Genomic DNA, 13,376 nt, shown 5'->3' with positions numbered 1-13,376 from the left:
CCTCGTTGAGGGTGAACATCCTTGGCGAGCCCCATGGGAGGTGGGCATAGCCGGCTCTGAGGAAGGCGCAGGTGAGTTCCCTCCACCTTGAAATAGCCCACACACGGAGCTCCCTCTCCACGAGCACGCCCGGTGGGTAGCGCAGCTCCGGCACGACAGGCGGACGGTTGAAGGTCGGCCCGTTGAACTGCATCTTCACTTGGTCTCGCTTGGGGAGGACTCGGTCGCTTGGGTGTTTGAAGTTGGAGAGAATGGATCGGATCTGGCTTGTGGGTGGGAGAGGAAGAGAGGCACCTCATTTATAGGCCTGTGGGTGGGAGAAGAAGAGAGAAAAGATGAGAACAGTGCGTGTGTAAATCCGGACGCGTGTGTGTATCCATTACGTTTTGCACTCTTAAATTTTTGCACGAAAACGATGCATGGGGCGCGTGCGTGCATCTGAATCACTGCATAGCTCTTTGACCGGGCGGTGCATCTGACTCACTGCCCTGAACCACCTAGCTCGCCTAGCGCGCCTCGCTCGCATGCATGCACGTCGCCGCCTCCCGCGCATGCAAACCCACGTCGCCGCCTCCCATGCATGCAAGGCCTGGAAAGACTGAGACGGGATATTTACTGCAGTCTCAGTGTTGGGGATCGTAGCAGAATTTAAAATTTTCTACGCATCACCAAGATCAATCTATGGAGTAATCTAGCAACGAGGGGAAGGAGAGTGCATCTACATACCCTTGTAGATCGCTAAGCGGAAGCATTCAAGTGAACGGGGTTGATGGAGTCATACTCGTCGTGATCCAAATCACCGATGATCCTAGCGCCGAACGGACGGCACCTCCGCGTTCAACACACGTACGGTTGGGAGAGATGTCTCCTCCTTCTTGATCCAGCAAGGGGGGAGGAGAAGTTGATGGAGATCCAGCAGCACGACGGCGTGGTGGTGGAAGTAGCGGGATCTCGGCAGGGCTTCGCCAAGCTCAGCGAGAGGGAGAGGTGTCACGGGAGGGAGAGGGAGGCGCCAGGGGCTAGGGTGCGGCTTCCCTCCCTCCCCCCCCCCCACTATATATAGGGCCCCTAGGGGGGGCAGCCCTAGGAGATCCAATCTCCAAGGGGGCGGCGGCCAAGGGGGGAAACTTGCCCCCCAAGCCAAGTGAGGCGCCCCCCACCCCTAGGGTTTTCAACCCTAGGCGCAGGGGGAGGCCCAAGGGGGGCGCACCAGCCCACCAGGGGTTGGTTCCCATGTCACTTCAGCCCATGGGGCCCTCCGGGATAGTTGGCCCCACCCGATGAACCCCCGGGACCTTTCCGGTGGTCCCGGTACAATACCGATTACCCCCGAAACCTTCCCGGTGGCCGAAACTGGACTTCCTATATATAAATCTTTACCTACGGACCATTCCAGAACTCCTCGTGACGTCCGGGATCTCATCCGGGACTCCGAACAACCTTCGGGTTACCGCATACTAATATCTCTACAACCCTAGCGTCATCGAACCTTAAGTGTGTAGACCCTACGGGTTCGGGAGACACGCAGACATGACCGAGACGACTCTCCGGTCAATAATCAACAGCGGGATCTGGATACCCATGTTGGCTCCCAATGTTCCACGATGATCTCATCGGATGAACCACGATGTCGAGGATTCAGTCAATCCCATATACAATTCCCTTTGTCCAGCGGTATTGTACTTGCCCGAGATTCGATCGCCGGTATCCCGATACCTTGTTCAATCTCGTTACCGGCAAGTCTATTTACTCGTTCCGTAACACATCATCCCGTGATCAACTCCTTGGTCACTTTGTGCACATTATGATGATGTCCTACCGAGTGGGCCTAGAGATACCTCTCCGTCACACGGAGTGACAAATCCCAGTCTCGATTCGTGCCAACCCAACAGACACTTTCGGAGATACCCGTAGTGCACCTTTATAGCCACCCAGTTACGTTGTGACGTTTGGTACACCCAAAGCATTCCTACGGTGTTCGGGAGTTGCACAATCTCATGGTCTAAGGAAATGATACTTGACATTAGAAAAGCTTTAGCATATGAACTACACGATCTTTGTGTTAGGTTTAGGATTGGGTCTTGTCCATCACATCATTCTCCTAATGATGTGATCCCGTTATCAACGACATCCAATGTTCATGGTCAGGAAACCGTAACCATCTATTGATCAACGAGCTAGTCAACTAGAGGCTTACTAGGGACATGGTGTTGTCTATGTATCCACATATGTATCTGAGTTTCCTATCAATACAATTATAGCATGGATAATAAACGATTATCATGAACAAGGAAATATAATAATAACTAATTTGTTATTGCCTATACGGCATATTTCCAACACTCAGGCCCAGACAACGAGACGGCCCAACGGTCCATCCAGCGCCCGGTATTTGTTTAAAAAAACAATCTCCCAGCCAATCAGATTGCATCTCGCGGATCGCCCCTCCTCCCCGCAGATTCCTTCTAGAAGGGTTAGATCGACGGCCTTGATCGCCGCTAGGGTTAGATGAACAGTCCTTATTCAGCGCTAAGGTTAGCGGGGTTTGGGAGGGGTTTGGAACAGTCAAAGCTATGTTTGACCAGATTTCAAATGAGCATAATAAATTAAATAAAAATCAGAAAAATAAAAAACATGCGCATATAGTCTTCTTATGTCATATACTAACGATTTAAGTTGATAAACAAGGTTTACATACATTTAAACGATAAGTTCATGTGTATTGTGTGATATCTCGAGTATCTCAAACCCTCTTGTATGAAGTGAAGAGAAGTGTTTTGGGAAAATGAACATGAAAATTTCAAAAAACTCACTACAGCTTCATTTTAGAGTGACTAAGGGCATCTCCAGCCGTTGGCCCCCTAGGAGGGGCAAAAAATCGCCCCCTGGGGGCGCGCCGGCGCTAAACCGCGCACTGGGGGCGTCGCGGCGCCCATGGTTAGTCAAAAAAAGTAAAAAAACGGCGCAAAAGCGACTCAAATTTAACGCAAACATCGGCGAGTTCGTTCAAAGTTAAATATATTTTACAAAAAAGAAAAAACTTCCGCGGGCTACCACCGCCGTCTCCCTCGCCGCCCACCTCGCCGCCCGCCCACGCGGTTTTACATGCCGAGGAGGCTGTAGAACCGCGTGTAGTCACCGCCGTCGTCGTCGTCGTCGTCGCCGCCCCCGCCTGCGCCTCCGCCGTCCCTGCTGCATCCCTCCCCCGGTTGGCGCGGCGGGTTGGACGGTCCGGGGGCGTCGTCGTCGTCGTCGCTGTCGAGGACCACGACGCCGTGCTCGTCCTCGCGCCCACGCTTGCGGGCGGCGATCTCCTCCAGGGCCCGGCGCTGCCGGACTATCTCGTCGCGGAGGTAGTCGTCCCGCGCCCACCGCAGGGCGTCCTCGTCGAAGATGCCGCGCCGGGCTATCTCCTCGTACTCCACAGGGAGGTCGGGCTCCGGCTTGGGCTCGACGAGGACGAAGTGGCCGGTGGGTGGGGAGGCATTGGCGCCAATGCGGACGCCGGAGCTGCGGGTGCGCGCGCTGACCGGCGTGCCCTGGGGCTCCGGCTTGACGGGGCGGAGGCAGGGCGAGCCACCGGACGAGGAGGAGGACCCCCGGTCTCCATGCGCCTCGGGGTCCAGGAGCTTCCCTGGCGGCGTGAGAAGGACGGGGGAGCGGGGTACTCGAGGCGCGGCGTGTTGCAGCCCTCGATGTACTCGAGGACGGCCTCCAACGTGTGCCCGGGCACGCCCCACCACCGGCGCCGGCCATTGGAGTTGAGCCTGCCGGAGGGCACGACGCCGTTGGTGGCCTCGAGCTGCTCGGCGTGACGGCGGCGGAAGTAGGGCTCCCAGAGCGGGCTGTCGGGGACGTACCGTGGCCCCTCCCTCGCCGCCTGCGGCAGGGACGCGCGGATGCGTGCGATCTCCTCACGCCGCGCCGCTCCGGTGGGTGGTGGTGGCACCGGCACGCCGCCGGCGCTGATCCTCCAAGCCCCGGGCACCCGCATGTCCGGCGGGACCGGGTACTCGGCCTCGAAAAGGAGGCGAGCCTTGTGCTCGTGGAGATGGCGGCGGCCGAAGCCGTCCGCCGCCGCGCCGTCGCCTGGGAAGCGCTCGGCCATGGGTGCTGGAGACGGCGAGCGAGAGGAGAGGGAGGAACGACGACGACGAGAGAGGAGAGGGAGGAACGACGACGGCGAGAGAGTACGAGTCGCCGAGTGCGCTGGGGCGCGTCTTATATAGCCCGAGGCGCCGCCCCGTGTGCGAGCCGCCGTGAGCACGCGTGGCGGGTGAGGGAGGGCGAGGGACGCGCGTCATCCGGCCTTCACTGCGCCGCCCGTAAGCATCAATGGCGCAGGCTGACCGGCGCGGCAGCTTTGGCATTGATTCGCCGCGGGAAACGAGGCGATGAGGACGACGAAGGGGCGAGAAGAGGGTAGAGTCGCTGACGCGACGGGCCCGCGGCTGTTTCGCGCCAAAACAGTTCACCCCGGCGCCCCCGGGCGCCCCCCAGCGCGCCGGGTTCGGCCTGGATCCGCCGGCGCTGTTTTCGGCCCAAGCCGGCGAAAATCGGGCTCCTGAGGGCGCGACTGGGCCGTTTTTTCGGCGCCGGCGCGAAAAAAACGACTGGGAAGGCCTTCCTGGGGGCGCGACTGGAGATGCCCTAAGAAGCTAGCCATGAAGACCTTCTCGTACAAAAACACATAAATTTACGGGGACCCTAATTGCAGTCTGGTAAAACCCGACTGAACCAGACGCAATCCCTATCCCGTCGGCTGCAATCCCTCCTCCGCCCCGCCGTTGCTAGCGCTCCCCAACTTGGTCGTTTCTCCTCTTTCTTTTCCTCTCCACCATGGCCGGCGCTGCTCGCGGACGTGGCGGGTCGCCGCCGCGCAAGCTCGCGTGTCATGGTGCGGAGGCCGGCAGCTGCAGTCGGCCCCGCCTTCGGGCCATGGCGCTCGAAGCAAGCCCGCGAACACGGCGGGCGGAGCCCTTAGGCCGGCTTCCATGAGCTCCATGCCAGTCTTTTCCTACACATCTAGAGGTACCGGGAGGCGGATGCGAGCTCGTCGCCACAGAGCCGCGGTGGTGGTTAGAGAAGAAGGCGCCGCTGCAAAGGACGAGCATGCCCTTGCCAAAGCGCGTCGCAAGTCTGCTGAGAAGTTCTACCTCGGTGTCGATGAGTGAGCCGGTCGATTTTGGTTAATTTGTACTCCCTCAGTTCGGAAGTACTCATCCAAAAAATAAATGTATCTAAATGTGTTTTAATTATAAATATATTCATTTTTATAACAAGTAATTCCGAACGGAGGGAGTAGTGGATAGTTTGCATTTGTGCACTACAAATTAACACACCACTTCCGGCCGATTTGTTGCTAAAAAATTGTTTCCGGCCATTGTGGATAAAATATTTATCGTGTATTAAAATAATATATTTTTTGCGGCATAAAACATATTGATTGTGTCCTAGAAAATCTTCATAGTGTATTAAAACAATTCATCGTGTTTTTTTAAATGATCATTGAGTCTTAAAAATGTCCATCGTGTATTAAAAATATTCATCAAGTGTTTTGACAATGTTCATCTTGTTTTCCAAATAAGCTCATCGCATATTAAAAAAATACCACGGATCAAAATAGGTCATAGTATATTTTTTCAGCGTTTATTATAGAAATGACCATTGTGCTTTAAGAAAACATCATATATTTTAAAAATGTTCATTGTATTTAAAAACAGGTTCGATGTGTACTTGAATTTCTTTTTAAGATCTAGCATCGCTGGCGTTCATTGATAATAGCAGGAAGTAATGGAAAACAATAAGGTGGTGAAGGTCATAGGACCAGAGGATCCGAAGATCAAAGAAAAAGGAAAACAACAGCCCCAGAAGCTGCGGCACAATACTCCATACGATTCATACTAGGTAGTGCAGCTCCGACACTGACGGTGAACTACTAAGAAAACTAGCCAGGGATGGAGTCACGGAGGATCACCGAACGAACCACCTATCACGCGTCATCGTATACCACCGGTCCCCCACCGCGGCTTCGACTTCACAGCAACAGACAGTCGAGGCATTCCTACGGACACGCCGGAGAAGAAGAGCTGACTACCACAACCAAGGCCACGCCTCCGACATTGCTCACCACCATCATCCTTGCTACAGAAGCCACCGTGCACATCCAGTCGCAGGAAGCACCAAAGGGATCAAAATCTTCAAGACGGTGCCCTAAAGAGGGGAATGACGTTGAAGACGACGCCACCGCCTGACCCTACAGCAGGATCTGGGTTTTCACCCGAAGTACTTGATCCGGAAGATCTGGCTGCAAGTCCCGACGACACCTCCAAGGAGGATTGCGACGCCCACACGCGCCATTGTCGCCGGCCGGCCAGCATCGGCCAGGCTTTCATCCGAGGCAGCCACTCCCACGCAGCAGGCCGAGGTCGACCCGTGCCTCCACTGGACCGCACACCCCACACACAGCGAGCGGGCCACTGCTGTGCAGGGTCACCACCAAGCCTCCCCGACAACGGGCCTGCAGAGACCAGATCGGGCCCTGCACCCCGCATCCAACCGTGGCCGGAGCCTCTCTGCTCCAGCACCGCCCGCGCTCATGAACCGGCCGCCGTCACCATGCGCCGCCACGCCCAGATCCACGCCACCTCCCCCGGCCGCCGGACACCAGAGCAGCAGATCGGCCAGAGAAGCCCACCATGCGCTGTCTTGCCCAGATCCGCGGCAGCCTTGCCTTCTTGCAGCAGCCGAACGCCCGCGCCTGCACCGGCCCCACACCAACCCGCCTCCACAGACGCACCTCCGCACATCTCAGCAGCCCGGCGCCATCACCTCCACGCCTGCCAAACCACGGCCTAGGACACTATATCCGCGCCGGAGGACGACTGCGCCCCGGAGCCACACGCGCACGGCACCCTCGCTGACACCCCGGGCAGACGCCAGATCCGCACAACATTTCGCCGGATCTGCAGTGCCCGCGCACCTTCTTGCGTCCCCGACCAGAATCACCATGGTTGGCGCCGAACCAGACCGCCGCCAGTTGCCCTTGCCTGCGCACACCGCAGCACCGTCCCCGCGGCCTCGCTAGCGCACGCATCCCCACCACCTCGCCGCTCCAGTGACCCACGCCACCGCGCCAGCAGAGAGCCTCAGCCGAGACCAGCAGCCCCCGCGCCAGCAGAGAGCCTCAGCCGAGACCAGCAGCCCCCGCGCCGCAAAGCCCGGGCGAGGGTAAACGGCCCCGTCGTCGCCAGCGTTGCGCGGGCTTTGCCCGGCGACGCCCGAGGGCGGCAGCGATTGGGAGGGGAGCGGGGTGGGGTCTGCTGGCCGGCGCTGCCTTTTGGCTCCCGGGCCGCCGCGGGGAGGCGACACATCGTGTATTTGAAAAATGTTCGTTGTGTCTTAAAAAATACTTCGCCGTGTCTTCAAATTTTTCATCCGTACTTCAAAAATGTTCATCAAGCTTTAAAAAAATTTCATCGTATATGCTCATCGGTGTCTTACAAATGTCCTCGTGTATTCCAAATGTCCATCATGTGTTTTAAAAATGTTCATCGTGTATTAGAAAAGTACCATGCATCAAAATTGTTGATGGTGTATTTAGAACATGTTCATCGTACATTTTAGAAATGGTCATCTTGTGGTGCTGGATACAAACAAGCACGAAAAATGCGAAGTTATGTTTACACGTCAGGATCGCCTTGTGCTGGGGTGCTCCTATCATTCTGAAGTTATTCGTATCATTCAACAAGCAGTTTAAGCCTGTGAACCTGTCGAAACAAAAGAAGCCACTGATCAATGTTGGAAATAAACTTTGCGGCTTCAGAAACTTCAGTTCTGTAGGTTCAGTTTCAGGTGTCGTTTTCTTCAGTTTCGTCAGTTGGCAGATTTGTTAGTTAGAAGGTTTAGCTCCCAGGCTTAATGGAGTGGATGAGGATGGCGCATAGTCAATGAAGTTTCTGTAATCTGCATAAATAGAAGAGAATAAAGAGCAGAAAAGCCGCGGAAGTTTGTGCATCCCAAAACCTCTTCTTCTACCTCTCGTACTTTTGCTTTGAAAACGACATTAGTCAACAGTAGAAGTAAAAGAAACTGAAGCCACTGAAACTGAATTCCCTCGGAAAAAGAAATAAAAGCCACTGAAACTGAAGCACTTACACTGGAAAGCAATGTTTGCATTCTTCAGGAGCCTGCTTCACAAGAAAATACAGCTTGATTGGTTTAGCAGCCAAGACTAACACAGCGGAGGCCGTGTCCCGCTTAGTACAATTCATTTCACAATGAAAACCAAGTTCGAGCATTTATCATGAATAAGAAATATCCACGATATCCATTTGTTAAAATACTTGAAAATAATAATGTTAAGAGTACACCTTATCCTCCTCAACTCACTACCATCTCAAAATACACATAATTGAAAAGGTTCACTAGTGACAATTAATCCATGAATCATACAACAGGTTCTCTAAACTGGAGCTTGAAGTGCAAGAGCATTATTTTGAGAAGACTTGCCCCAAACTCGGGAAGTGAATACGGACGTGCGAGGGTATCACCTTGTTGAATTTATAGCTAAGCGACGACGTCTCCTTGAATGTCCATTCCTGAAGCATGTGCTTGCACCTCACACACACAGGACTCTTGTATAGTCTTATGTTCTCCAGATTCACAGCTGCTTCCACGACATCTCTGGCAAATCGCACGAGTTTGTCTGCTGCATGAAACCTCCCATAGATACTGAGCTCTGTCAGGTTGTGGTGCTTGAAATCAGATGCAGATGGTTCCCACTCTAGTCCCTTGTCCTTCTCCTTGCAAACCACAGGCAACTCCCTCCGCTTCCCTGTTATCATTTCACATTGATGATTCCGCACCTGCATTCGGTCAGGTCAAAAAAAAATTTCCTAACTGGTCACACAAAGTTTGAACATCGAAAATGAGAATTGGAGAATCGGTACAAGAGTTCACCAAGATGTGTAGTTCCTTAAGGTTGGGTGCACCATGGAGTAAGAACATTGTCCAAGTCAGATCACACTCTTCAGCAATGTTAATCCAGTTCACAATCCTGAGTTTGTGGAACACCGGTAACAATTGTCTTCGACCTTCCGGTTTGACCCAAATCTGCAAAAGATGTAGTAATGTAGAATCATGTTAACCAAAAATAATGATTACAATCTCCCCACGACATGGCCAGCAAAACATATACACGTCGCTGACAACATTGAGGACCTTCACTAACCTTTTCGCTTTTGAAGTCCAAAGACAGCTTGCTTATGGCAGAGTTACCAAGCAACTCACTTAACTTGAGCATCTTGTGCCAAGTGAAAGCAACATTAATGATGGACACAGTCTGGAGCAGTGGGACATAGCCAAGACAGAAGGGGTCGTCCCGAGATCTAAACACATTAAATTTCAGCTTCGTGAGCTTTGGTGCCCACTTGAGATCAACCCTCTCAAGACGGCCACAGACAATCACTAGTTCACTGAAAATCTTGGGGAAGCAGAATTCTCAAGCGTGAGGCGTGCAAGACCACCAAATGCGTTTGGACACGAACCAAAGAATGACATGAACTGCTTTCCATATGTGAGCAGCTCATTCTTGGTACACTTTTTACGCACCTTCGTCAAGATTGTAAACTCAGCTGAATCAACCTTTTGTGTTGCTATGGTGTTGGCAACAGTCTGGCCAATTAAAATGGACTCATCTCCCAAGTAGAATTGCATGCGCAACAGGTGAATGGGGTACAGACTTCCAGCTCTCCTTTCCAGTATGCTCCTGGTTGCTTCCAGCACGGTGGTGTTGGCCCGAACTATATCATCTGGGGTTAACTTGCTCCAGTCTTCGTGCTTCGGCTCAAAAGAACCAGCCAATATAACAACTTTCGAGAGTATAGCAGGGATCTGCTTCCAACGTCTGGAGAGGACGGTGGTTCGTGCGACGTCAACGATACCAAGTCGCTCGACAATGTTGAGCAGAACGTCATCAGGCAACTTGCTGAGCCGATCATCTTGACTGTCCTCCTACATTTGATAAGGAAACAAATCAGAGTTGATTTCTTATTAGCATTATCATCATAGATGCCTGCGAAGCACAGATACGGACAAATCTGCCATTTCCAGGTACATAAGGCCGCTTATAGAGAGGATGATCCAGCTAGAGCTCAAAGGGTGACAACACCAACAACCATACACTAATTGGTAAGTATAACAATTCGTATAGCAGTTTCGATATTATATAATTTGTATATTTCCCACATAAAAATGCAATATTGATTATATATTCCCACCAAAACTAAAAGAAATACCACGAGTTCTGAACTTCTGCTTATGGTTCCTACTTAATATTATTCACCACCATGTAGTTTTCTTTGGCGGGTGATGTTGTAGGAGGACCTAGGTAAGGAAAGAGGATCAGGAGGAGGAACTAACCACCATGTTCGCCATCACCGGAGAGGTTTTGCGATGTCTCGGGACTTGCTGGCCTCCGGCGAATTCTAGTGACTGCCAGGGAGACCACCGCTTGGCAGGGGCAGAGCTAGCAATTGACAACAGGATGGTCCGCCTCAAAAGAATTGACAACAAATATGACATGTAAAGATTGTAACTAATTGCAAATTACCACATAGAAATAGATTAATATGGTCTTACAAACACACTAATCAGAGGTTGGGGAACTGGAAAATGGTACCTCAAATCAGGCTGCGGCCACGGGCGGTGGCGCGGCTGGCTCCGAGCGCCGGGCAGGCCGCGGGCGCGACGGAGAGGCAGGTGCGGAGGAGCCTCCTGGTAGGATGGGCGGCCGGCGACGGGCAAGGGCGGCGAGGCAAGCAGAGGCGGGGACGGGGCGGCCGCCGGCTGGGCGTGGGTGGGGCAGGGGCGTGGGTTGTTTTGGGTCAAAGTGTTACCGGGCCAAGATTTCTTTCTCCGGTCCATCGTATAGGCAGGAAAGTCGAAAGTCTTCTGATTTTTTTGTGATAAACATTGATGAAAGTTTTAGCTTCCTACAAATTTTCCTGATGAAATAACATTGGTGGAGGTCTGGACAAAAAAGATCAAAATTTATGCTCCAAAATGCTTCCAACAATAGTTTTCTCAGAGTATCGGTCTTTTTCAGACCTACATGAATGCCATGTCATCACAAAAATTTGCAGCAAGCTAAAACTTTCATCAATGTTTATAAAAAAAAATCAGAATTTGTTTACTATTATTTTGGATTTTATTGTTCATCAAGGAGCATGTGAGCTCGGATTCAAATACTCCGCGTGCAAGAAAATTATACTTTTCCCCCTCAAATCCATATAGATGGATCAAATTCCCCCCAAAGTCTAAAACCGGTTAAATCACCCCCCCCCCCCCCAAAAAAAACTCTGCAATACCGGATCAATAAGCCTCTCGAGTGGTTTTGGGAAGGATTACGGCCGATTTGACTATAGGTTGTTGACTTGTCATTTCACTGGTGCCCCGTGGCGCCATGTTCTTGATGAGCGAGCATCTCGTCGGGCAAGTAATGGCTCTGACCATTCATCCAAGATGAGGTTGTTGGCGCTAGTGCTGCGGGGATTGTAGCCGAGCGTGTGGTCCCCAAGGCTCAGGAGGTGCCCAAGGTGCGCCCTCACGGTGACGATGGTGTCGCTCCTGCTAGCTCCGATGAGCGCCTCGAGCTGCCTCACCACGTCCGCCACGCGCGCAGGCAGGAGGGAGGCGATGATGGCCATGAGGCCGGCTCGGGACCATGATGCAAAAAAGAAGTCGAGATCGCCGGCGAGGCAGTGTATAATTTTTTTAAACTTGAACAATTTTTTCAAATGTAAACAGCTTTTGAAATTGAGAACATTTTTTGAAACGTGAAAAGATATAAAGCATGAACTTTCTTTAAAAATATGAAAAAAGTAATTGAATTGAGCACATTTCTTGAAAATTTTGAACAGTTTCTGGAAGTTCTTCTTTTTTAAAAAGCAAACAGTCTTTGAAATTCCAAAAAAATAACTTTTTTAAGAATGTGAACAAAACTTTGAAGCTTTTTAAAAAACAAACATCTTTTTAAATTTAAAACAATTTTTTTGAAACATACATGATATTTTTTGCATGTTTTATAAAAGAAAAGAAAAAAGTAAAAAGAGATAACTTGGGAAAAAGGCCCATCAAGAAAACAACAGGAAAAAACAAAGAAGTTAAAAAAAATGAACCAAAACCTTCAGGAAGGTTCCCAAAGCCAGAACCTTCAAGAATTGTGATCTCTTGCACGTACCCTAGCTATTGAGCCGGCCCATATGGCTGTCACTCGCTCGCTCGCATGTGCAAAGCAGCGACATTTTGTCGGGGAGCTCCCAAGTGACACCTTAAGCGCCACTTGGTTGAACGGGTGACCACGCGCGCCTGCTCATGCGCCGGCCCAGGTAAGGTAAGCGTTCGCCCGTTCCCACCCCTGGTCGCTCTAGCACTATTTGACTAGACCGTTAACTTTTAAAAATACGGAAAAAGGTAAACAACGCTGAAAAACACAAAAAATAGAAAAAATTTGAATTCAAAAATGTTTATGGACTTTGAAAAAGTTTATGAATTTGTAAAAATAGTTCATCAAATTTGAAACAAAATTAGTCGAATTTGCAAAAAGTTCATCACCATCATCACCAACTGAGTCTTTTATAGAAGTAAAGATGCGGCTGAAGACACTTGGCGCCATGCCTTGGCTGAATGTCGGATAGCCTAATGTTTACGGGCGTTGGGAAATGAAGAAACATGGAACATGTGATCTCTAATCGTTGGGAAATGAAGCCCGGTTCTGCACTATGAAGGAGAACCGGCTATGTTTATTCTGCTTGTTTGAACCCATGAACCAGTAGGAGCTTGCGCGGGTGGTTATTACCCTATGGGCAATCTGGTGGGCTTGAAAGCAGGCAATTCAGATGACAAAGTTTAAAGTCTTCTTTCTACAATGGGTTTCATCAATAGATACTAGGAAGACTTGGAGATAACCTCGGCGTGCAACATGTCTCCAAATTATGTCTCGGCAAGAGCTCATCCAGCGAAGGTAACGTGGCTTCCCTTTCTATTGGTGACATGAAGTTGAATGTTGATGTTGGGCAGTCTAGGCACGGCGGCAAAGGGGCAACAACAGTTGTATGTCGGGATGCTAGTGGCAAGTTTGTTGGAGCTTCAGCAACGGTTTTTGATGGTCTTGTTGATCTAGCTAGTTTGGAGGCCCATGGATGCAATGAGGTGTTGGTGCTAGGATAAGATCTTCTTATGACAAGATTGACCGTTGCATCTGACTGGTTGGAGAATATCACCAGCAAGGCCACATGTGTGTATGCTGCTATTCTTAAAGAGATCAATTTTCGGCGGACAATGTTCCAAAGTGTTTCCTTTTGGCATGGGTATCG

The 13,376-nt window shown here is 51.2% G+C and overlaps 1 pseudogene across 1 annotated transcript; it reads right to left on the bottom strand.

Moving 5' to 3' along the window:
- Positions 1–8,328: 8,328 nt before the first annotated feature.
- LOC125528686 (MEIOTIC F-BOX protein MOF-like) lies at positions 8,329–10,868 on the bottom strand (annotated as a pseudogene). Its single transcript, XR_015607854.1, has 4 exons — positions 10,423–10,868; positions 9,233–10,014; positions 8,962–9,114; positions 8,329–8,867 (listed from the first exon to the last, which is right to left on the bottom strand). The product of XR_015607854.1 is annotated as an MEIOTIC F-BOX protein MOF-like (transcript).
- Between the last annotated feature and the right edge of the window lie 2,508 nt (positions 10,869–13,376).

The sequence above is a fragment of the Triticum urartu genome, chromosome 6A (assembly GCF_056163025.1).
Source record: "Triticum urartu cultivar PI428250 chromosome 6A, HENAU_Tu73, whole genome shotgun sequence".
Taxonomy (NCBI): domain Eukaryota; kingdom Viridiplantae; phylum Streptophyta; class Magnoliopsida; order Poales; family Poaceae; genus Triticum; species Triticum urartu.
This window is presented reverse-complemented; position numbering and strand designations above follow the sequence as displayed.